Below are 26,318 nucleotides of genomic sequence, written 5' to 3'. Positions count from 1 at the left end.
CTTGGCATCCATTAAAATGTTAAGCTGTCTCTAGAGTCTCCCATTCTAATATTAGCTGTACCATTGCCGCCTGATAGGATTGGGTTGTTTCCAAGTTCCCAAAATCCGGCCCTTTATCTTCCTAAAGTACGACCGTCCACTTCTGCAAACATTTGACAGGCGCGGGATGTTGCCTGTGTGACTGCTATTAAGATTTCAAGCTTTCGTAGGAGAAAAGCCTTCAACTACAAAAAAAGGAAGCTTAAATTCCTCTTTCATTATTGGTGTGTTATTGCAATTACACTGATCAGTAACTGAAACCTACTGGAGCTGGAAACAATGGAAACAATGCTACCAAGGAAGAAGTGTGGGAAGAGGCTGTCATCAGCAGCAGGGGGTGGGGCACAGAGGCTGTTTGATTCACAGATCGAATTATTTCAGTTTAGAAAAAAAACAACACTCATTAAACCTACACTGCAAGTACTTTCTAGGCTTAATTAGACTCAAGTTGATAACAAAACCTCCCCAGATCCCTGCAATTCAGCTTGAGGCATCAGCACAAAGCTTGGTCTGACCCATGCTTCTGAAAGGACCTTTGCATTTTTGCACATCAGGTGGGGAACAGAGACTGCAAACGTCATATTTGCTAAGCATGTTTTAAACTTCAAAGAGAAGGAAAAAAGGCACACCTAACCATGCTCATGTCTTTTGGGCTTTGTAAAGAGGAACTGCTCTAAATAAATTCCGATTTTGCAAACAGGGCAAATTTATACAGGAATCCTATTCACTGATATGTGGGCTCCCTGTTCAACTGAGCTCAGAAAGCAAAAGAAGGGAGAAGATGGGCAGAAATCTTCTGCAGGGAGCTAAGGACTAGCTGGGTGCAGCTCTTAAAAACGAGCTAGAACAGGTCAGATATGGGTGGGGATTAGAAAGAATGCAGTCTCAGAAGTTCTTTCGAGCAGACTGAAATACAACCATCTTGTGGATTAAGTGTCTATTCCACAGCTTGAGACTCCCAAGGCAAGTAAGGGTCTGTTAATGCTGGGGATAGAATATGATGGGTCTGACTTAACACACAGTTACACCAAACACCAAGATGTCCAAACAGCATAGCAACATCCACCCTTCCCAGCCCCTGAACCTCAGGAAATCTCAATGTAACAAACCAAATGTTGACCTTGCTCTCAAGCCATGCACCTCAGGATCACACACTGCCCACAGGAACACTAAATTGCACTAAACTGTTCAGTCCTCAAAATGAAGGGCATCATGTTAATGAAAGCTAAATCAAATGAATTATATAAAATATTAAACTATTAATATCAAAATATTCAGACACATGTAACACAGTGGATATTTTTCTTTGCAACTTGTGGAGTAGGGAACAAGCCCACTAATGGAAATTGCCCCTGCCCCACACCCTGCAGAAGGGCACATTTATCTGTGCAACATTCAAGAGACAAGAAATTTTCTGTGCCGTGCAAATAACCCCACCTCCCTGCAGAAGGACTGACTCATCTCAGACCCTGGCACTAGAACTTCTGTACTGGAGGGAGCCAAATTAATGAATCTATTTTTCATACCACAATTTCTGCAGCCTGCAAGGCACCTGGCAGGGCACTGCAGCAGCACACACTGCCCCATCACTTGTTTGCTGGGCACTCAGGAGAGCAGTTAAGCACATGCTTAACTCTGAGCATGCCAACAGTCTTTCTGAAAAGAAAATCTGAACCATGTATTTAAGTGCTTTGCTGAATCAGGGCCTAAATAAATGAATCTGCTTCACAGGTTTATCAGGACTGGGAGGCCAGCAAGCACGGGCAGCAGTCATCGTGTTTCGGCTTACATGATCACAGCCCAGAGGAGCACGAGTTAGGCTTTTCTGCAAGTCAACAAATACAGTTCTGTCAGCATTTGGATTGCTGCAAATCCCTCTCTATGTGGTCACGGGGAAGGCTGGAAACGCATGCATGCAGGGCTGACATCACAGCAAGCGCTGCACACTGCTGCAGCGAGGCTCCCACGCACAGCCCAAGGACAGCACACCCCAGACAGGAACACTGACAGTACAGAGCTTCAGCTCTCCAGGTTTCAACTCCTGGCAGTGAACAACTGTTCTCACCAGCATGCACCCTTTCAATTCCCTTGTATTACCCTTTTTTTTGCGGGGGGGGAGGGTGTGGGGTGGCTGGCATTTTATTCCCTTTGTTCTCCCGTACATTTCAAATGGGAGGAATTAAAAAAAAAAAAAATGCATGCCAAAACCAACATACAACCTACAAGGATTAAAAAGTAGCTCCAGAAATCAGGGGCTTCGTTAGCGTACAGGAAATACAACAAAGGGTAGGTGCTGCCTTTTGAACCCTTCTCAGCAAGCCAGATCCGTCTGGCAGGGCTCAGCTCCTCCACTACCAGATGAGCCAATCTCATTTCAACTGCGTCCGCATCAAAGCTGGAGAAAGCAGCAGAGCAGAGAGAAAAGCCTGTGGCCTTTATCCCTGTAAAGAAACTACAATATCCCTGAAGCCTCTGCTCCAGGGCCACTTGCTGGGCCAGGCTCTAATTGCCTCAGCTGCAGGAGGTTGGGGCTTGCTCCAGATGTCAGCCCCAGCCTTACAGCTGCCAAAGTGCAAGGGAACAAGGGCAGTCTGAGGAGTAAGGGTCACACCAGGGCTCGCCTCTGGCGGGACTAAGATGCCCTGACCGCTTGAGGTAACATGAGGATGAGCGTATTTCACTTGATGCTTGAGTTCCTCCTGCTTGCCACGAAACTGATCCCCTTCCACTGACAACCCCCATGGATGTCAACTTGTGAGGACACTTCCTGACAGCCGAGTTCAGAAATGGTAATTTATGTGACAGGATGGATTTGAGCAGCTCCCAAGTGTAAATGATGCTATTTAAAAGATTTTTTTTTTCTTTTTTTTTTCTTTTAAGAAAAAATGACTCAGTACAAGTGCCAAGGTGGGTTCTTCATTTACTATTTTTCAAGGATTTCTGGGTCACAACTGCTCAGCTGAGAAACAGAAGTGCTGTTGCCCTAACTCACAGTCCAGTGAGTAAGAACAGCATCTATTCCCTTTGCCTGAAGAGGAATAGGGATACTGCAGATACATTGGAGTCTTCCCAAGGTTAAGTTCTAGTCGTGCCCGTTTTTTATCATATGCGATGCTGTCCATGCTCCTCTTCCACTCAAACCACCAGCATGTGACCATGGAACTGAGGACTGGCTCTCCTGAGACCCAGCTCAGCCCTACACTGCCAGGCTGCAGTGTGCTTTAGCTAGTTTTGCAAGTTATGGTGAATGAAAGCTCAGACCCATCATGGATGGATGGATGCCCTCAAGGCACAGCAATAGAGAAATTGTGCTTGCAAAATCAAGACCTCCAATTTTATACCAATTCCACTAAAACTAAATATTGCTATTAATGTTCACTGAGTGTCTAGATACTGTCAGAACCCAAAAGAGATTTTGTCTATGGGCTTTCCTCAAAGCAATAAATTCAGCTGTCAGTACAAATGCCACACTCACTCATCAGTCCTTGCACCTTCGAGATAATTCTGTAACTTGGGCTTTTTATTGCACCCTAATGAGTATGGAAGAGCTTGGTGTGCCTACCACCACATCCTTGATAAGCCAGAGTAGGGAACTCCTCACCCAAACAGCAGTGAGATGTTTCTATTATCAAACAATCTTCCAAATAAACAGTGTTCCTGGAAACACTGCAAAGGAAAGAGAAATAGGAGCAATGAAAATAGCATACTGAACTGTTTTGTTCTGAAAGAGAAAGAAAACTCTGTGGACAATACCACCACCGATCCAATAGCCTTCTTTTCTCTTCCACTTTCACAGCAAGTAGTAAAAAACACATGAAACTATATCCTTGCTTATCGAAGGAATAAAAAAGTTATAGAAAAAGGCAAGGTTTTACTGAAAAGCGTTCTACTGTTACATTTATTTACAGTGATGCATGAGTTAAGATAATGCACATTTGTGGGCAGCTTTCCAAGTCAGTGAGGAGGGGAAACAAAAAGGTTAAAAAATTTTCACCTAGGATCTACCAAGCCAGGAACACAGTGACATTAGTTGAGTTGGCTGACATTAGAGAAGTTAATTTTGGGCCTTAGAAAAGCCCATGACAAGTTAGGTGCTGTCACCACTCACAAGGCTTTACTTGGAACTGATGCACAAGTGCTGCTTCATGACAGCAAAAGAAAAAAGAAACTACAAAAATAACGCCCACAAAGTCCAGGTGTGGATCCTCCATTGCTGAAGCACCAATGCCAATGCTCTTACCCTACCCTCACATAAAGCACAGCAGTGGTCAGATTCCCACAGCCACGGTTCCTTTGCTGGTGGAACGGTGACAGTTTGCAAACAGCGGGGCTGCCTCGGACACGGGCCGGTTCCTGCCCCCGGCGCTGCCGGGCTGTGCACTGGGACCGGAGCCATCCCAGCAATGGCAGCTTCTCAGGGCTCCTCAGCGCTTGTGCGCTTAATGGGCTGCAGCGTCAAGACCAAAGAAGGTCAATTTATTTTCTGTCACCTGCAAGAGGTATTTTTGCTTTCAAATTAGAAAATAATCTTCTATTTTTTGCTCTGGCCCTCATACTTTAAAACAAACACTTCAGGGACACAGCAGACACTTTGAATATTTCCTCTGTGAACATTCTGTACCTGGACACTTTCTCCCTCAGGGAACAGTTTACTTAATTTAAGGTAGACCTTTACAGCTAAAAGAAAATAAACCTCCTTTTGTTCTTCTACCAGTTACTCAGAAAAAGAGCAAGTTTCCTCTACCATGGGCATGCATGAAAAGTTTCTGTTCAAGGTCTAATCACAGATGTTGGGGGCTGTGAATCACCAGGGGTCACACTGCGTGCCAGAAAGTCAACTCAGCTCCGAGTGCCGTCTGTTCAGAACAGGATGGCAGAACCCAGACAGAAATAATAAACCCACACAAGCAAAACAAGCAAAACAACCTCCCAATGCTGCTGCAATGGAGAAGCCTCAATTTCAGGACATAAACCCACTACAGAAGTGACAGGGTGGATGTTTGGACATGCAGGTAGCACATAAATCTATGCTGAAGGAACCACTAATGTTTGTCCTTCTTTCCTCACATTCTCTCATTCTGCTGACTTAGGGCAACTTTGGAGAGTGGCCATCACTGGTCATGACCTCTCTGGACAGAGCAGCACAAGGAACATCCTCCTGCCCCTCAGTGGGGAAGGCTGTACATACTGCACCCCATCCCTTCAGAGGCTCGCCGGCCTTGCTGATCCTGGATTTATGGCACCCTGGGAGATGGCTGTGGGGCTCTGCAGGGACAGCAGTGCCACTGTCCTTGGGAAAATGGATCATGCATCACTGGCCTCTGGGTGCTTCCCACTGCTCTTAGCTGCCCTGACACAACCTCAGCACTCTCTTACATGCAGAAGTGGGCAACTCTAAAAAATTAAAGGGTCAGGGGGGAAAAAAGGAAAAGATACAAAATAAAGTAGCATGAGGGAAGGAAGCCCTTCATTGCAGAGAAAAAGAATGTACAAATGCAGGGAACTTTATCCTCCCTTGTGTACATGCAATTCTCCACACTTACACCCTGAAGCAAACAATCACAGGAAAAATTAATGCTGAGTTTAAGGAAGTATGGAAAAAATCCCTTTGTTTTTGAAATCTACCATTCTTCAATGTGCACTGTGGTGCTCCTATTCCCTCAGCCACCTGAAATCTTCAGTCTGTTTACCTTCTTCCTGAACCTTCAGCTGTTACTTGTCCACCAAAGCTCCGGGAACTCCTCTCCCCTTCACTCCTACAGGAGTAATTCCAAAATGCTTCCACAGGCAAACGGCTGGGAGTTATTTCTCGCTATCTGCTGGGGATTTCTAAGCCAAAAATGCAATACAAACACATTGCCGTTTAAGGAGCTTTTTTGTTTATTTGTTTCTCTTTGAACAAAGTCACAGAAGCTGCTGTGCTGGACCCACACACGTGCCTTGGCAGAACAAATACCTTTCCATAGGGTGTTCCAGGGCAGCATGCATTGCGGTGCTTCAAAGGGAACTTCCCCCTCTTTCACTAAATAGATTTGTTGTTAGAATAACCACACGTGCACATTTCTGTCCTTCTGGGCTTTTGATTTTCTGCCATCAGCTTATTTGGAACCAGTTAGAGGTCAAGACCCCTTTTCTACTCCAGCTCTCTACTAGGACTGATAGTGACCCACTGTCATCCCACCCCTCTGGGATCTGGGGGATGCTCTGCTGATCAGGCAGCCAAGTGGGAGTTTTGCTTGACTAAAGCCATCACCAGTAAGAGACACATGGAGAAGGATTCTCCCTTCTACTAGGACCTGTCTGGCAAATCCCTTCTGGCCTCCTACATGAGTGCCAAGGGCCAGGGACCCACCTTACAGCGGGGTGGCTGACCCAAAAGGAGCATTTCCTCTGCAGTGCAGAAGCAGCTACTGCACTTGCTGTGAAACAGTGCTAAAATCCTCTCCAGTGCCAGCACCGCTTGGGAGGGGTTAGGACCACAATTACTCTAGCTGCAAACACAAAAGAACAGGGAAAAAAATTGTTGGCAGGGATCTCTGGAGGTCAGCTAATCCAAACCCCATCTCAAAGCACAGCCAGCTTCAGAGGTGGATTCTTCCATATCCAAGCACAAAGAGAGCTGTCTCACACAAAGAGAGCTCAATTGAGTCAAACAAATTTACAAAGGAGACAGGAAAGGCCAAGGCTCATTAAGGCTTGTTCCCCACCACGTAATCGTAAGAAATAGGATCAAGCAGATGTATCCCACAATCTATCTGATTATCCTACTCAGTGTTCAAGCAACCCACAAGGTCCTTGACAATCAGGTAAGTATCTGCGTGTGTTTGGGACAGCTGAGGGGAGGGAATGCTTTTACCCAATTGCCCTTCCCGGGATTCTGCTGACAGGATGACCCACAGGTATCTCCTAAGCTCCAAGCATGACCCTAGCCCTCAAGACAGGCAATATACTCTGTCAGGAGGGAGAAAAACAGAAACAGGAGCCCAGCTCAGCCATTCAGTGTGCTGCAGAGGCAGCCTGGAACTTTCAGGAGCTATCAGATGTGTTCTATACACAGAGGAGACCAACCCAGGTCTGGTGCTTCTAAACAAATACTACAGCTGAAGGCACTTCAGTGTTAACTCCCCTACCTGGTCACCATAGGCCTGCAAGAAGAGGAGACAGCATTTGAACTGTGGTTTGAATTCTTTCTCAGCTGGAAGAATTCAGAGAAAACAAAAAAAGTTTTTCTTTTAACATTCTTTGTACTGAGCGCTTGGATAAGCCATAAGTAACTTGGCAGCAAACCAGTTTGGTACAAACACAGCACACCAGAACACAATGCAGTCATCACAAAGCCACTGCTCTGGGCCAGACAGTAATTTTCCCCTTTGCACAGGGCAGGCCTCCAAAGGCCTTTGTGCTCCTACATTCGAGTCCATCTGAGTTACATGATGTGTTAAAAATGAGCACTCATGCACAATAGGGAAAACACCTATCATTTATGGGCTACATGGAAGGGAATTCATGAACACAAAGGTATTCAAAATACATTTGCAAACAATTCAGGACTTGAGAAAAGTAAACCCTTGACTTATTTCTCAGCTCAGACCTCTAACAGCATCCTCAGGTTGCAAATCAAATACGCAATGACAGGAGACTGAAAGGCTGGTAACAAAAGCACCCAAAGTATTTACAATATTTTCTTTCAGAATTAAAATAAGTAAGTTAGAACATACAGGAAAGCAGGAAAAACAAACATAGTGACAACTGAGAGCATATCTTCCACTTCCATATTCCAGTGAAAATCCAGACCAGCCTAGTCCCAAACCCCAAAGGCATTATCGTTGCACAGGTAGTCATCATTTTGACAGGAAAGATGTTCTAGTCCTGTCAGACTGGGACCCTGGAAACAGGGGCTCAAACACTGCCGCAGCCACTGGTGCCACAAGTGACATGTCACTTCATCCCTCTGCAAATGGGGGTTGTTACTTCCCCACCTCTCAGCGATGTCTGGCAGATAAAACGCAGGAACTGCAATCAGGCATTAAGAAACTGCTGCGGTAAAGGCTGCACAAGCACCAGATGAACAGAGCTGCTTCAGACCCCACAGCCATTACAGAATGAAGCAGCATAGAGGAGAGAGAGCAAAAAGCATGCACATGCACAGAGATCTGCCCCATTAATCCAGCAGGCTGCAACAGGATGAAAGGCACGTCCAACAATTCCAATCCTGCTTGCGCAGCAGTAAACACCCTCCCAGTGTGCAAGGAAGGCACTGCTGTCATACTTACAGGAGAGCAGCCAAACCAAAAGGCACCTAAAGGTGTAAGGGCTAGTTCTGGCAGTATATCTTAGCACCAAGCACCACCCACTCTGCTCTCTGTCCAGTGCCCCTGTGGGAAACAGGGCTTACGGGTGCATGCAGAGAGAAGCCAGCACAGCTAAGCCCTAAAAAAAGTAGAGGAAGTCAGAATCACCCTTGAGGCACTTCCCAAGCCATTCAGAGTTAGTGTGTTGGCCTTTCCTGCCTTCCATGCATCCCAAAATCTGTTATTCATTATGCTTTATCTTACTGCCAGGTGGATGAATCAACTTTTCAGGTACTGAATATCCTGTGTTTTCCCTGACATGCCTGAGTCATTGACACCAACTGAAATCCTCAGATTATCTCATTACCCTCCTGCATCTGTAACACCACAACCTGTAACTCCTCTTCCCCTGGAAGTCTTAGTGACCTGAATTATTTTCAATTTCCCCCTTAATGCCTATGGACATGCTTGCTTTCAGAAAGCATCCGAATCAGCATGAAACCTCTGGATCAAAACCAGGAGCCCAAGAAGGTGGGCAGATGTACAGATGAACAGTGTCTTCCATGTGCCCCACTCTTCCTGCCACTAGTCAACAGCCCCCAGCCACTTGCAAACACACAAGCACCCACCCCTGCCTGACTGGGTGTCTGTCCAAGCTGAATTTTTAAGAAGCTGGCAAAAATATCCCAAGTAGGGATATATTCCATTAAACCTTGAGCACACACACTGAACCACTAGCTATTAATGCATTTCTGTGCCCCCATCCAAGAGAAGGAGCTTGGGTGATGGCAGAGGGAAGAGGGGATAGATGGCAAGCGAAGTCTTTGTTTTAATTGGCTGCTGTTAAGAACATTAGAAGGATGTTTGAAGGAGAATGATTACGGGCAGAGTGCAGAGGAGGTAATCAGAGATGTCCAACAAACTGAATTTATGATGTGGCTTAGCAATCCATCACCTGGCTATCATTCCTATGTACATGCACATACATAAGCCTCAAAATATATTTAGCTCAGAGGGTCTGGAAAAAAGAGGCTTTTCTTGCAAACCCAGCTAACAGTACTTTGCTCCTTATAATATTACAGAAGCAATCTTTTTCCAACAAGGGAGGAAAATCAGATATAAAGGATAAATTGTTGTAAATTCTTAGTGTGAAGACAACTTTGTTTACTAAACGCATACGAGGGAACATATGTGTACAGCACAAACTCAGCAGTGGAAATTTGGCTCCCTGCAATTCCCTGTTATATAGATGCATTTTTTCCAGAGGAAGTCCAATGGTCTTGTTTGTTTTCACCACTAATAGAGGAGTTCAATGAAATTTTCTATTAGGAAAGTCTAATGAGGTCAGAATAAGAGAACAGAGTAACTAGGAAGGAATGTCATTGCATTTTATTTTTAGAAGAAGGATAAAGGTGGGGCCTCACAAGAGGCAGGGGATGGGCCTGTTTTGGCACAGAGGGCCAGGCTGGAACGCCTGGTCCTTATGAGCCTGAGGGGGTTTAGAGCTTTTTTTTTTTTTTTTTTTGCAACGAATCCCTTGCCAGAATCAGTGAATGTGTGGAGAGGTCCAGCTGGGAGAAGAGCAGAGTGATGTCTGGGGGTGCACAGACAGTCGGGTGGCAGCAGCCCTGGGGAATGGCTGAGGGGCAATTCTCATCCACAATCCCCTACCCAACCTGATCCCCTTTCTTTCCTGGGAAGATGAGCCCCTTCAGCAGCTCCACTGACCTGTGGATCCCTCTACTGCAATTTAAAGGGGATTCAAGTTACAACAGGGTAAACATGGAGGGAATCACGTGTGAGAAAAGCTCAATGCAGAAGTACAGAGGGGCACATGGCTCTGCAAAGAGAGCAGACATGACTATGACAGGAAACAGGACTGATTGTTGTTAAGGCTGGATGTCAAAACCCAGAGAGGCAGCCTCAGGGAGACAAGATAGGCCAGAGTACGGCTGTGAAAATGAAAAGGAAGGAACAAAGCTAAATTAAAGAACTGAGGCAGAACGGAAAGGGGCTTGACTGGGATAAACAGGTAAGGAGGAAAAAGGGTGCATTCAAGAGCAAGCAGGCCATGGTCTGTTTCCTGGCATCAGCTAATCTGATTGGCACAGAGATACAAGAAACAGAGGCTTAAATAGCTCATGGGAGCAGACCTTCAGCTGGAGAGAGCCATCATCACTCAGCAATTAACTCCCTCGCAGGCTCTGCCCTCAAACCCGAAGCGCTGAGCTGACCCTGCTGAGCGCTGCCAATGCAGACTGGAGGAGCATAAGAGGAAGTGTCTTTCCAAGGGTTAACAGACAGCAGAGAACAAGCTGTTCCATGCATTCAGGTCACAAAAAACAGAACTGGGACTCACCACACGTACCATGCAGACGTTGCTCTGCCAGGATCACCAGAGCTCAAGTGCAGGAGCAGCCAACTCTGCCTGCTAGGAATTAGACTGCAAGGAGTTTCACCTTAAAAATGTGCAAGGACAGCATTAACCCAGAGGAGTATTATTTAGGGGACACTGAGGCATCTGAGAAGACCAGAGACTAGAACCTCTGTTTTGCTTCCTAATATTCTGTCTAGGAAAGGAGTAAGGGAAAACTCTTTAGGGGGAAAGTGTGCAGGACCAAGCATAAAGCACTCTTTCACCCTTTCCTGTGCTATCAAGTGCTGCAGGCTTCCTACTTGTGCTGAATATATAAGTGGAAATAACCCAGAAGACTGGAACCAGAACCCCAGGAATGGTTCAGGAAGGGCAAGAAAATGCTCCTTGACAGGGAGTCATGAGAGGCTGGACCTCCCCTCCAGCATGTAAGCCCTCAAACCTCATGTTTCAGAGTGGTGTGCTGTTTGTGGGTCCTTCCTCTGCTCCTGTCCACAGGCAGGTGTGGGCAAAGAAGGCAGGAGCAGGAGTGTGGGGGAATGATCCTCCTTCCAGGTAGGGAAAACGATCCAGCAGCCCCCACAGATGCCCAGGAGTAACAGCACAGCAGACATGCACAATCTCCCACCCTGCTGCTCCAGCCTCCCACTCCTTCTGAGGGCTCCCTAAGCATGCCACTGTTTGCCTGCTCACTATTCCCCATCCCACTCCTTGTTTAGTGCTTGCCCAGTCTCTGCAGCACTTTTGAAAAGCTTCATGTGCCCACAAGACCTTTTGGCAAGGACCTCCAGAGCTCCACTATGACTCATGTGAAGGGAAAGACCTCCTCTAAGTCCCTAGCCACAGGCATGCCCTTTTGATATCCCTGCCCTTCCCCTGGCTAGCTTTATGATATGCCACAGACTGAACAGCAGTCTCTTCCCAGAGACACATGCTTTTTGGGGCTTTTAATATCAGCAATGAACTTAAATTCTATGTACAGTGCTTTACAAAGCTTATTTTTCTGTTAGATAAAGGGAAGGGGCAGAGTGAAACAGAGTAATTGCAGGATGAAATGCCACAATTTCCAACCCTTTCTGGGAGCTTGACACAACAAGTCTCATTTCCAACCCTGGACTTGGGAGAAAGCTTGCAATTAAAAAAATTAACAGTGACCTTGAATACAATGGCTACAGTTTAACTAACTCGAATTCAGTCTTTGTTACTCAAGAAACCCTTCTGTAAACTACAGCACAAAGGCACTTTTCCAAAGATCAGGTTACCTCAGCCCAGCCACACCACGGTGGAAATTTTAGAGACCTTTATTTAAAAGCTCAAAAGAGTTCTCCACTGCTGAAACCATCCTATTCACTCTTCAGCCTCTGCTCTGCAAGGAGCAAGGTGAGCAGGAATCTGGTCAACCCGTGGCTAAGGCAGGGCTTGCAGTTAAGCAATAACAACCACAAAGCATTTCCAAGATGCTGATGACCAGCTGGGTGGGGCTACATCACATCCATGGACAGCATCTCAACCTCTGGAACTGCACAGCAGAGGCTGCACCAGGATTATAAAACAAAATGAGAAGATACTCATAAGACATGCATCTTTCAAGGCTCTGGAGAGCCTTACAGCTACATCTTCACAAATAATCACATCACAGGTACAGGACAAGGTTAGCATGTAAGTGCCCAGAGCTAATGAGCCAGTTTATCCATTTTATCTAGCAGAGAAGTGGTTTTTACCCTCCATCCCATAGTAATGTTACTTTGACAGGTGCAGTGCCCACAGTAAATACTATGTCTGTCCCATATTCTAAATTATCCCTTTAGGGATGAAAGCAAAGATACATATTCAGGGAATGGATGTTTCCTGCAGCCTCCTGCACAGCTCGCAGCATCAGATAATTAAGATGACTGCAAGAGCAAAGCCTGACACTGCTCCTAAACCAGAACTTATTTGGTATCATTACTCATAGGCCAGTTAAACTAGAGAGCTGGCTACTCTGGACTCTTTTCTTCTTACTTTATGGATTATAGAGCAAAATATAAATTTCAAAGAAATGCTCTGGAAATGCCATGTGCCCTAGGACACTGAGCCTAACTTTGCCCCTCTCCATAAATTGTTACCCTTAACAAAATATCAACTGCCTTTGCTCTTACTGACTAGCTGGAATACCACTGAAACGTGGTGGCAGTTGGTAATTAGTATTTTTAACTCTTGGGAAGTGTGTTTTATGGCAGTACTTCCTGCTGGGGTTGGTTTTAACATATTGTCCTCACTCCTCTGGAAGACTCACCAAGACCACATCAGATGTAGACATCTGTGTATGTGGATGGACCAAGGTCTTAGAAGTGTTATCAGACTACAAGACAGCTATGAGGTCCAAGTGGTCTTGTTTCCATCCAGGCACATGTTTAGCATTCTAGATTTCTGCAGTTTTCCCATCATTCTCCTCTCTTGGTAGTTTTAATTGCTAGATCAGCACGTCCCTAAGTTCCACACTATTTCTGCCCAGCCTGAGCTCTGCCTGCAGACATAAGGGCTCTTTTTGTCTGGTTCTTTGTTCTTTCAACATAATCTAAATATCACTCCCTTAACACCTGATTTAGTATTTCAACCCCTCTAATTACACACAGTGAGATTTTATCGGAAATCTGATTATTGTTTGAAAGTCTGAGAATTTCATCCCAGCCTCAGAATTGATCTATTGACTGCCTTTAAATCTCACATTTTAATTTAACATTTAACACTTTATACCCGCATTAATTACATTTCCCGTGATCAATATCAACAAACACCATCTCTGGCCCTCTCCTGATAGAGAGACCTTGGAGACCCTGCTCTGCCAAACACTCAAGACAGCTTTGCTCTTAAACATGGACATTTACAGGGCTGATCTATCCAGTGGAAGAGGAAGAAAAGGGAAAAAGTAATGAGAAACAGCAGTAGTGAGTAAGTAGCAAGATTTAGTAAGCAACACCACTGGAGAAGATGTGGTACAGACTTGGCCATGATGGTGGCACGGGGACTTGTCTGGCCCCAGGATATGGGGAGCAAAGACTCCAGCCAGCTCAACATCCCCCTGTCCCTCTCCAGCTCAACATGCCCCTGTCCCACTCCCACCTTGGATAGAGGGCTCTGAAGCAGGGACTCACCAAGTATAGGCTCCATTGTAATTTCTGCTCACTCCAAACAGTGGGTGAGCTGGACTTGGCCTGTATAAGAGCTGCATGCAAGCCCTGGGCCACAAGAAATGCATACTGGCTCAGTATCTCCTGCCATTTAACCAGCCTGCAGGTCTAACCCCACTGTTTGTCTCCACACAGCACAACAGCAAGAGCAAAGTGCCCCTCTGATCTCTGACTCTAGCAGATCTCTTATTAGCAGACACAAACTGCACACACTAATTAAGGAAGCCACCCATCATGCTGCCTTTGTATCCAGCCACTGCCAGTCTCAAAGGTGGTTGCTCTAAGGCACTGGATCCAGCTTTGCCAGGAGGACAGCACCAAATATCTGTCTCTAGGCCATGGGAAGCAGAAATGGCTGTGCTTGAGGAGGGTCAGGTCCTCCTTGTACCCCATCTGCAATGTATTTGTATTTGTGTTGCAACTGGAGATGGAAGATGACATTGTCCCCAGTACTGCAGAAAACAGGAATATTTGTCCCTGAATAATTTCTCTAGCATATTAAGCACAAGTCATTCTTATGCAAAGACTGCCCTGTACAGCTGGCAAGGTCAGTAAGACCTTGCTTTATTTGCTGCATAAGGGCTGGCTGCGCAAGTTTTACCTTGTACATATTTTTCCATGCGTTGTCTTAGATTTCCCTGCTGCTAGTGTCTATGCATATTGCTGTCTGTTCAGTAGGTCATGCTACCTTCTCCGGCTGTTAATAATAACTACCCAATATCCAGTGCTCCAGAACAGTCAAAATTCCAGCAAACCAACTCTTACAGTATGTTTAATTCAAAAGACAGCAAGAACAACATTGAATAACAATTTTCAAGGAAAACATGCTCCACAGCTTTTGCTAACAACATCAATATGTTTCTATTTTCCAGGGGTTGTGACCTGCTATCCACTCACATAGACATCACTGTTCACATTCTAGTATCTACATACAGATGATTTTTTGTGCAAGGATTGCATTCAACCACATGGCACTGCCTGCACACACAGGCTCTGGATTACAATATCAGTGAGTGCAGTCTTCAGGAAGCAGCCAAATACTGAAGAGCCTGCATTTAAATAGATTACAGGATCTGAAAATAATTCCCCACGTTTTTTAAATTGCAGACACATTTTTACAGACTACAGCCAATAGTTATACCTAAACTAAGGATTGTCCCTCTCCCCAGTTTATTAAATCCTGTAACACAACAGTCAACAGTGCAGCAGTCAAATTTAGATATTCACATAAGGAAGAAAAATAGTATTTTGAAACTGTACAATATCATGACACTGCAAAACTCAAAGTTCTTGACATTTAACCCAAGCAACTCCTTTGCAGAAGAACAGAACTAAACGATCTACCCGAGGTCAGTGGCCATTTAAGAAAACTTCTCAACAGCCTGCCCTGCTCAGGAAGCACCCTGCCTCACCCCAGCCTATCGACCCAAATCAGCGGGGAGATGACAAACAAAAATGTCTAACACATCCCCTGATCTGCCAGAAGCAGTGCAGCACAGTCCCCCAGCAACTTTGATGGTTTATTTCCCTACACCTGATCCACCACAGCAGCATTCGGTGCTGAGCTCCAGCTTATCAGTGTGAGGGGATCTGGTCTGGGTGAGAACAGCAAGCCAGGACCTCAGACAATGGATCATACATACTTCTTCCAGCTCAGAAATCAAGCTGTTTTAACTGTCCCAGTTTGCACCCAACATTGCTTGAGCCTCATTCACAATTTACCACTAATGTCACATCATCCTGAAGGCTACAAGCTCCTCGGGGTAGAAACCCTCTTCCCCTTTACCCTGCAGCTGTCTCTGACCTTGGTAAAACTCCACAGCCACTACCAGTAACACAAACCATCATTCAAACTTAAACACATTCTGGTGCCAGCAGTCTCTCAACTGGAGACAGGCAGCACTAAAATGGGGCTGCACAGAGGGGTTAAGAAGCACTGCTGAAAAAGGATGCAAACAAGGACTCCAGGCTCTGAGCAAGCACACTCTGCCATACAAAAGGTGAGTATCACTTGTGAGCAAGAGCTGTCTGGCTGAGTATACTGCCTTTGTTAACAGAGAAGGCTACATGATGGAGTGGGCTAATTAACTGCATTTTACTTGGGGAAACCCAGGCTTAAATCCTGGCTCTTGTCACAGTTCAAAATGAATTTAGGGACCAGAAGAAAGGCCAAGATAATTTATTTTCTGCAAAATCATCAAATAGTTGACCATCCCCCGACAGAGAGGCCCAGAATTCTATGCAAGGCCACTACAGCTTATGCAGTTATTTCTCCAAATATAAAAGTTATTAACTGACTGACGTGAGTAGTGATCACAGCTATCCATGCTGCTTAGCTGACTGAGCACCCCAACGTGATGAATCTCACCATTCACGTGGCCTGTGCTTCATGATGTAGTGCCACATGGGTTGCAGGTCCTACAGGGAGGGACATCACACCTGGCAGGATTTAAAATTCAGTTTTCATATGGAGTCATTTATCCGTTAACTTTGAAGAGCTAAAGCACAGCTCTGGTGTAACTCTAGTTACTTCACTGGAAAACCAGTAGGACTGGTTGTGGTCCAAGGGAGCTGAGGGTAATTTCCCCACTTCCTCCTGGCTGAAGGCTGCCCAGCAGAGCCAGGAGGGAAGCAAGTACTTTCCCCATAAAGTAATTCTCTATTTTTATCATGCTAAGAAAGTTTTTCATTTGGAAACTAAAACTCCTGCTTCAGAAAGAAGCTGAGCACTCTCTTCCTTTCTGATTTACACCACAGAAATGTTCATTTAATCAAATCAGCCATTTTTTCTGAAAGGCTGAAAGGAGTCATTGTGGAAAAAAAATCAGAACAGCAGACCAGCTCCTGAAGGTCTCCACACAAGAAGTACAGATAAATCACATTCCTGACCCTGGAGGTGGCATGTTCCTTCATAACACTGTTTGCAGTGTCACCTCACCCATCCCATAGGGCAGAGATCCCTGGTGTCAGAGCACTTCTGAAAGCAACATACTTAATGTGTAAGCAGCAGCTAATGATCATGAAGCACAATTCTGGGCACAATATGCTGTTCTACCAAAGTATGAGCTTAGTGCTTCTGAAGTGCCATCACCCTCCTCTTTCCTTCTCAAAAAAGAGACAGCGTCCAACATCCTCAGCTACCAGCACAACTGAATTTGGGCAGAAAGACACAATGGAGGTCAAAAGGAGCACAGAAATATTTTCTGAAGCGGTTTCCAGCACATAATGCTCCAGCATACAGCACAGCTCAGCAATACAGCACCTTTCATCTGCACCAAGCAGGAGACCCAGACACTTAACCCTCCAACACAACAAAGTGAGGGGTGGATGTTGTCATCACAGTAGGGTTTTACACCAAGCCAAAGGTTTGTGTGGGAGGTTTCCCTTGAACAGCAGAAGAGGAAAGCTTAAGTCAAACTTCTATCCAAAAAGTCAGACTCAGGGGGATGGGATCAGTCAGAAGACTCCCATGAACTGAGCAGCAGCCACAGCGTCCTGGGGCCCACAGAGAACTCAGGGATGAGGAGGTCCCTGCTCCCAGGCACAGTGAGATTTCCCACGGCCAACTCAAATTCTGCAAGTAAGGGCCACGCATCTCCCCACACTGTTATCTTTAAATCCTCTTTACTCTGCAGAGCTATTCTCCACCCTCCTTCCCTTTTAATCAGCCCTGACCTACAGATGTCAGCCTCATTTCGGCTAAGTCAACACAACTGCCACATCTAGGATGCTGTTACAGGAAAAAAACCTTACACTCCTGGCTGGATTCCAGAGTCTACTTCTTGGTCTAGACCTGACCTCGTTCCTTTTCTGCAAGCTTAATCCTACACCTTAAGGGCATAGCGAACACACAGCAACTCCATCGTGGGCCTGTCTGTGCTGTCTCCCCTTCAGCCTGCAGAGACTCTTTTGATCACCCTACACAAATACCAACAATTATTGACAGGAGGCTCCCTCAGAACTGATTGTTCTTAAAAACCACACACGTTCAAAAGCCAAAAAGCAAACAAAACACACAATACTTTCTGAAAGTTGAATACTTACCCTAGAGCTCACCCAACAGGACATGAACCTTAAATCAACAGTTTCCAAAGTTTCCTCAGAAGCAGCTCTGGCCTCACACCTAAACCATAGCCAAGTTTGGTATATCCAGCTTCGTCTAAAGGTTAGAATGGGGATGAAACCAACCTTAAATATAATTTCTTTCCAATGCCTCTGTCATGGGCAGGAATATCTTCCACTAAGGCTGCTCAAAGCCCTGTCCAACCCGGCCTTGAGCATTTATTCATCTTTTGTCAGAAACACAAGTCAGGACACCAGCTGAATACAAAGGATTTCAACCAGATACCACAGCACCTTACCAGCTCAGTCACCTGCTGCAATGGTACAGTCAAAGAGCAAGCTGGCTCCTCTGTTTTGCCACGTGTGGCCTGGGTCCCTGCTCTCCCCACCCCATGTAGCCAATATGCAGGAGGCACAGGCTAGAGATGGATGGACAACAGCTTGTTCTGCCTTACCCAAACACACCACACAAACAGGGTATCAACACTGAGCAGGATCCAGCTCCTGCAATCCACCTTGTGACCCAAAAACCTCACATATCAGTAGCAGCAGTGGGAATTTCAAACCACAAATAAGGTATTAGTAGCTAATTTGTTATCTTCTTATTCCAAGAAGGCAGCTAGCTGTGGATTCAACCTTCAGGCAACAATGAAGGTTTTTGTTAGCTCTCAAAAACATTTGCATAGTGCTTTGTAAAGTGTTTGTGGGCAATATTCGAACCCCAAATATCTGTATCTGACATGATGCTGAATCAGTTCTCCTGTAATTCACAGGAGCTGTAAAAGCAAAACTCCATCAAGGCTAGGAAGAGCCTTTGGATCAAATTGTCTGAACTCTGAAACAGTCCTTGACTATGTGCTGCAAGAAATCCTCCATACAAACACACCTTTCATATCGTAGGAGGAGGAGGGGAGGGAGAGAAGAAAAGATTAAAACCAAAAGCCAGATCCTCGGGTAACAGAAAAATCAGAGGTTCTCCCTCAGTTTACAGTAACACAGATTTGAGCCAAAGACTTTTAAAGTCTTTTTATGAAATATTTTAATTTTTCTACCTGCTATGTGTGCGAGCTAGGCAGTGCTTTTCAGACAAATTATTTATTCAGCTTTACAGTGACTAACCTGAATTTCCAGACTCCTTCAAAAGAAAAAATGAAGCATTTCTTTACATTAGGCTTCCTCCCTCCTTGTTTTTCCTTTTCTTTTTTCCTCCATCCCTCAGCTGAAACATCTCTACCTCTCATCTAATAAATAAACAAATTACGTATCTTTCCATTAAAATTTACTCTTCCCTTCACCTCCATGCCAGAAATGTGCTGACAATTTTTTTCTTTTTTCTTTTATTTTTCTTTGGTGATGCCATTCAAAATGGAATAAATTCCTTTCCTATTTTTTAATTGATTTTTCAGTTTAGCTACATACATGAAAAAAAAACAGCAAGTCTTACATCACTGGCTGCAGTCTTACAACCTGGAATAAACTGAACACCATGCTGAAAAGCATGGGATTACCATGGGCCTGGAATTAGTGGGATTCCCTAGAAGAAACACCACAGCCAAAAGGAAATTACAGGGTCAGTGAAAGTGGCCACCCTGTTGCATGAACTGCCTCAATATTACTTCCCAGTAAGTAAGTAGCACCACAACATTTACATACAATCAAAGCTTTAATCCAAGACATCAATTAAAGGATCAGTTCCAAAAGGCATGGACTCACCAGGACATACTTCCTGGCACCCAGGGTAGGTGTCCTGAGGACAGGGAGCTCAGATAGCACATACCTCTCTTCACCATGCCTTCAACATCTGCCTGCCACAGGGGAAGCAATGTCACAAATAGCAGGTCTGGTTTAAGGCAAGGTTTGAGGTTCTTACACTGTATTTCATCAGGAGTAAGCTCTAATTCTGCGATGTGGAAGGCAGATGTACATTTTCTTGGGTGGAGATGCCCTCTACTCAACCCAACCTAAGACCTTCACTTACACGGGGCTATGATTAGGGGATTCAGGTCATAAGCAAGCAGATCTCATGCTTTAATTCTCTCTCTCTCTCTCTCTCGTTTTGGTTGCCTGGATCTCCAGGATGAGCAACATCACATTCCTGCAGAAAGCTGAGCTCTCGTGCAGCAGCTCTCTCCCTCAGAAGAGAGAAATGCATGAGGCTGATCATGATAACCTCCCACCCGAAGCTGTTGGATGTGCCACAGCACTCCTTCCCCACACTGAAAGCTCCAAACAACAATCCTAAAAAGCCAGTCCTCCCTCCTCACCTCCAGAATCCAGCTAACAATACTGCATCAAATTCATCAATACCATTGCATTTGTACCTCCCCTCTCATAAACCATCCAGAAAGTTGTGCATCCAAAACTACAGCAGCCTGCACCCTCTTACACTCACTTTCCTCCTAAGATCACCCTGCTGAGAATCTCTTTGGCAACACACAGATTCAAGACCATCCTAAAACCACCCACAAAGGATATCAGATTGCAGCTCTTACTCTCCTTAAGCACCTTGCAGGATTAACCCCTTCCTAAATGATCTGGGACTATGGTAACATGCTCCCAGTTTGCTATTTATTTGTGGCGGCTTTCACTACCTGCAGATACCGTTCAAAAATACAGGTGAAAAATGTGTGCCCTTCGGAGCTCAAAGTATAAAGGCAGAGGTCAGGAGAAACACTCTGTTCTTATTAATGCAGTTCTACAGAGAGCTGGGGAAAAAAAGAAGCCATGTCTGTATGCTTCTCGGAAGCAGATTATGGTTAATAATACAAAGATTACTGACATTAAATGAATTTAAATTCATTCTTCTATCATTCTGAATATTAAGGTTTTTTTACCTTCCTCTCAGAATCACTCCCATTTGTAGTCAGACTCACTTTCTGCCTATCACAAAGTTATTATATTTGGACAATAATCACCATAGTGGACTTATCTCCCTTGACAGTTTTGTTGTATTAGGAGTCTTATAAAAAGAAGTATTTGTAGCATTACTTTAACCTAAAAAAAAAAAAAAGGAAGACAGGATGTTAAAATTGCTGCATAAATCTCTGAAGACATTTCTGCAATCCTAATGGGTTCTTTGCCTATCAACAGGCAAAGGGAAAGTCTCACTTGTGCTGTAATAGTGTCACTCCTGCAGACAGAACAAGTGGTGTTCAGTCCTGGGCTCTGCCAGGGAGAGGGAGCTGGCACTTGCCAGTGTGGAACATGCCACAACACCAGCACATGTCATAGACACATGGGACCAACAAAATGTGCCTGTTGCTGGTGACCAAAACTTGATTTTAAATTTGAGTTGCTCCTCATTGTTGTTCAGATTCAAACTGAAGACACTGCTCTGCACCACCCCATTAGGAATTTAATGGTTTTACAGCCAGCCAAACACAGATTTATTTTCATGAGAAAAAACTCCTTTTGAAATTTAAGTTCCAGTTCAACTATAAAATCCCTCTCCCCAGTCATCATGACACTGACAGAGAAGTATCTGAGGATGCTCAAGAGAAAGCCATCAGACAAGCAAGTCACCAGTCACGTGTTTGCTGCTGAACATCACGAATTACTGCACTAAAAATTCATCTCACAAGTGTTTAAATCTACATTTTACTGAGAGAAAGGAAACTTCATGTCAAAAAACCTGCAAATCACTGCCAGTCAGCCCCAAACCTGGCATGTTTGGCTGGACTGTGGTATTCTCCCCACTTGCTCTCCTGGTCCCTACATTGGGAAGTCAAGCCAACACATCCCACACCTACAAAACCAGAATCAGTGGGCAGTTGTCCGAAATATAGTGTGTGGTGAAGTGCCACTGCATGGGATCAGTCCAATTCAACTGTCCAGTCCTTCTGTTTCAAAAAGGGAATTACTGCTGTTAAAAGGCACCTGCCTTAGCTCATGGCCTTATGCAATGGATGCTCTAAGCATGTTTTAATTAAATCAGTATATAACTATTTTACTAAAGCAAAAAACCCCAGCACCTTGCAAAAGGCTGCTAGAGACTGACTCAGCCTCACCTATGCAGACGCTCTCCTGCAGCACTGGGCATCCTCCAGCTCAGCCACCTTTTCCAGCTGACCCAAGCACAGGTTGCATTGGCCCTGGTATAATTCCTGCCCTCTCCCTCAGCCATGATAAGCATTCAGGACAAAGCAAAGAGGACAGCACCAGTGAGGAAAAAGAACACACCTTTCAGTGCCAAAAAACATATGAAGTGCATGAAGGACAAGGCTTAGCTCCTCGTGGCACCCATGAAGCCAAGAGCACTGGGCACAGCCAGGGAGCTCAAGCAGCCAATGGCTCTGCCTTGGCAATGCCCAATTGTCAAGAGGTTTCTACCTCTTGTCCCAAATCCACACATTCCCCACAAGATGTTCCAAGATCTAGGGGAAAACTTTATCATATAATCTGGCATGCAAAATGGTGTTACCACCCAACTAGGGGTATCTACAACAGTCTCTGCACCTGGGCTGAATTTAGAAATCCAGGTATCTCCAGAAAAACAAGTGGGTGGCAATGTACAGAAAATAAATAAATCTGTTATTAAACACATGAGAAGTTTCCCTGTACCTTATTAATAGATCTCAAGGTCTTGTCAGAAGCATAACCTTCCACCTAACACAGGACACAGAATGAATTTGGTGTTTGGCAGCAGTATCCTCATTCCAGCTTTGGTACCTGAGCATCAGCTATTGAATGAGTCATATTACAACACAGTCACCAGAGCTGGAAAGTCCCCAACCCAGCAGTCTCTCCCTTCAGCAAGGTTCATAAAACCTCATGCAGAATCTGCCCTACATGCTGTATTCATCTCCACAGTCTCAGAAGAAATGTGGATCACACCTACTCAACACCCTGCTCTGCAGACCCTGAAAATCATGATGAAGGTGGTTAATCCCTTGAGAGAGCCACCCAAGAGAGGTGCCCTGGGCAGACTGGTCAAAGGGAGTGTGCAATGCAGGCACGGGGAGGAAAGGGGATAAACTGCCTACACTTGTGAGCAAGGGGGAGAGGCTGGCTGCACCCAGAGGCAGCAGGGGAGGTGTCACCTCACTGCAGAGATGCGGGAGGGAAGGGGCTCGCTGTTCATCCTGCAGGAGAGCAGCCCACTCTGGTTTCCTTATTTACATGACCTGAAGTGCAGCTTCCTCAAGCACCTTGTGAGAGGTGCTGCTTCATTAGCCAGACCACGCCTGGGCACTTGGGACACCGCCAATATTAGCTCGTTATGGAGGCTCTGCTTAATGAAGGGCACTGAGGTTGTCACACCAAGTGTGACAAGTCACACCAAGTCTGTGTGCTTCACTAAGTAATTAGTCAAGCCAAATTCATCAGTGGTCTGAGGAACAAGCAGAGTACATGGAATGGAGGCGTGTTTTTGTGGATCCAGGAGTAAAGTGCAAACACAAGGTGGAAAAAACCTGGGCAGTCTGTCTAAAGGCATGGAGGCTTCACAAAACACCTCTGCACTCTGACTTCCTCAGTCAGACACAACTCCAGCATCTGGAGGCTTAAGAGAAAGGAGGATAAACCACTTGTAACCCTCCGGATGGCTCTGTGCTACTGTTTCTTTTTTGTACTTCAAAAATAACTTCACTGAAATGTATCTGAATGCAATACAAGCCCCCTGGGCCAGCACTGCTTATTACTATTTATATAAAAATGTTCAGCCTATATTTGAAAGGAGCCCACTGATACCTGGTATGGCCATAAAAAGATTTATCCATCCTGACTTGCTGGCTGCAGAGTAGGAGATCCTACAACTGAGCAACTTAAGAAGAGTGACCAGCATTGGTTAAGAGTTTTGACCAGATTTTGGTGAGAGAAATCCAAAAACCTATGCTGCCCAACCAGGGAGAGCACAAAGAGCCTGATTCTTTCTTCTCCATTAGTTTTGCACCCTATGGCCTGTGGCAACATTTTGCATGCTTTGGACTAACCCAGTGCTCTGGAGAACAGCTCCCAGCAGTCAGCCATGGCTCAGAGCTTGTCCTTTACCAGGCAGATTTCCCGTCAATGACAAGGGGATGTTTTACAGCTCACCATTCCAGCCTTTAGGACCACTTTAACAACTGGTCCATCAACCCACACAGGCTCCTCCCAGCATCACAGTCCTGCATTGCACAACCACACCTCACCACCACACAGCCCCGGAACCTTCCACCAAAACATTACCAAATCCTTAATGAGCATTAATGAATTAAGTCCCAGCATCCCAATTAACTCCAGGAGCAGAGAATCAGGCTGAGGTGTCCCCATCTCCCTGTGAGCCTGCTAAGGAGCCAGGCATGGCAGACAGACCTGCCAGCTCCATCCCTCTGCTCAGCTACAGACCTGTGAGATATTTCAAAGGCTCTTTCCAAAACAGAAGGAAAGAAGAAAAAAAGAAAAGCTTTCTGTTTTCCTTGAAAAGCAGGTCGTGCAACAGAGAAAGCACTAATAAAGGTTTCACCGTCCAAATTAAAAGTCAAAGGCAGCAATCAAGTGTCTCTGAAATATAAGAAACACGTTGTGCACGGTGTAAAATTTATTGCTGCATAGCAGAACGAAGCCAAACTTCTTAATATGGAAAAACACCGCTACTTTTGACCCAAACAGATTGGGAACAGGAAGTAAAAACAAATCACCCAGCTGCGGCCTCCCCACATTAAGAGGAGCAGCAGCCAGTGTTTCCTGCCCACCCTCGCCCTGTCCATGGCTGCCAAAGTCTGCACACTGTTTGCTCAGGGGCCAATCCCACCTAAAATGGACAGCTTGTTACTAAAGCTGTTGTAGGCAAGATCAGGCCTTTATTGAAGCAGATTCAGCTGGGAAGGGCCAGGAAAATGGAACTGCAGGAATCACCCCAAATGCTGCATCCATTTGCAAACTGCACAGGGACATGCTTCCCTACAAGGAGATTCCCCTTCTTTCAGTGGCTCTCTACATTTTCACCAGCCAAATTCCTGACTCAGGACAGGCATATTTCAAGAGTTAATTTTGGTTTTACTACATCATCACCAACAAAACCTGAGAAATTAAGTCAAGCCTCAATTGGCTCAAAACATAATTGCATTTCTCTTAAATAATAGCTTTGCATATTTTTTTTTGAGCTCGTGCATATTACGTTCTAATTATATTTTAAAGCTTTTGTTTGCAGCTACAAGAATAACCCAGAAAGACATACAGATGAGCTAATTTTCAAATCATCACTTGACGAAGGACATGAAGCTTTAAGACAAGTGACAGATAGACCAAAGGACTTGGAAAAAAAAAAAAGATACATGCAAAACTGAAAGTCCATTATCTCTTTTGTTAAAACCAGTGACTCAGTGCCAAAGAGAATGGCTTTAAGACCTCAGCAGAGCAAACGCTGAATATCACATATGTAATGCAGCAGAAAATGCCATTTACACAAATGGTACACACTGAACAGCAGCTCAGAACCTGGTATTCTGACTAGAATTCTGCTTTCAGCAAATCCCATAAGTATAATTTTTATCAGCTCAAGCAGATTTTTCCTACAAGATTTTAAAAGATTACATGCCAGGTGTAGAATACTTCATAAAGCAGAATTCGATTTTTGCCTTGAGTAATTTTTTTTTTTAAATTTTGTTTATATCTAATAGCAACCAGCAAATTACAGCCATTAGTATGACACTGCCTTCACAGCAGATTTATGACACATAACCAAAAGCAGAATTTCATCCAACAACACGTCTGGATAACATACACATCTGCAGAACCAAGGGGGGAAAAAAGCACATAAGCATGCCCAGCCACACATTTTGTGCATTACCATACAAGACTTTTACAAGGATGGGTATTTTGTGCCACTGTTCTGCAAGACAGTACCCTGAGCACGCACAAGGGTATGGTACACACTCCTGCACACAGTGACCTCCAGTCCTACCTCATATTCTTTTAAATCCCTCATGTTCGTGCTCAAAAATACAGCTTTGGCAAAGGAGCTGCACTGCAAGGAAGGAAACTCACCCCACACTCCTGTTACAGTGCTACATGAAATCCTCCCTCTGCCCCAGCAAGCTCCCAGCAAAAATATCCAAGTTTATCAAGGGGAAAGAACAATAAGTGGGAGTTCGAAAAGGCAGTCAGAAGTACCGCCAAAAAATCAGAGTTCTTTCTCAAAAAAAGGCCCTCCCTTAGGAGGCCTGCCAATCAAACCTGATCACGAGGCTGTTTTCCTAGGGTGAATAGAGTTCTTATTGACACAGCTTATGTCTGCAGCATGCAGCCCTCCACAAGGCTTTCAAGAGCAGATCGGATTACACACACACATTCTCTCTGATTTTATGCATTCAGAAGCCGTCAGACATAAAATACCCGGCTCAGAAGGCCACTGCTTTTTCAGCTTGCTATCGGCCTATGTGCTTTTAAAAAAAAAAAAAAGCC

At 45.0% G+C, this 26,318-nt stretch overlaps 2 protein-coding genes across 8 annotated transcripts in view; both read right to left on the bottom strand.

Moving 5' to 3' along the window:
- Positions 1-26,318, bottom strand: part of PLS3 (plastin 3) — a 763,062-nt gene that overhangs the window by 247,841 nt on the left and 488,903 nt on the right. The gene's annotated exons all lie outside the window — the stretch shown is intronic.
- Positions 1-26,318, bottom strand: part of MBNL3 (muscleblind like splicing regulator 3) — an 86,767-nt gene that overhangs the window by 55,161 nt on the left and 5,288 nt on the right. The window lies entirely within an intron of this gene.

This window comes from Lonchura striata, chromosome 14, assembly GCF_046129695.1.
Source record: "Lonchura striata isolate bLonStr1 chromosome 14, bLonStr1.mat, whole genome shotgun sequence".
Classification (NCBI taxonomy): domain Eukaryota; kingdom Metazoa; phylum Chordata; class Aves; order Passeriformes; family Estrildidae; genus Lonchura; species Lonchura striata.
The sequence above is the reverse complement of the archived record's forward strand: the minus strand, read 5'-3'. Positions and strand labels throughout refer to the sequence as shown.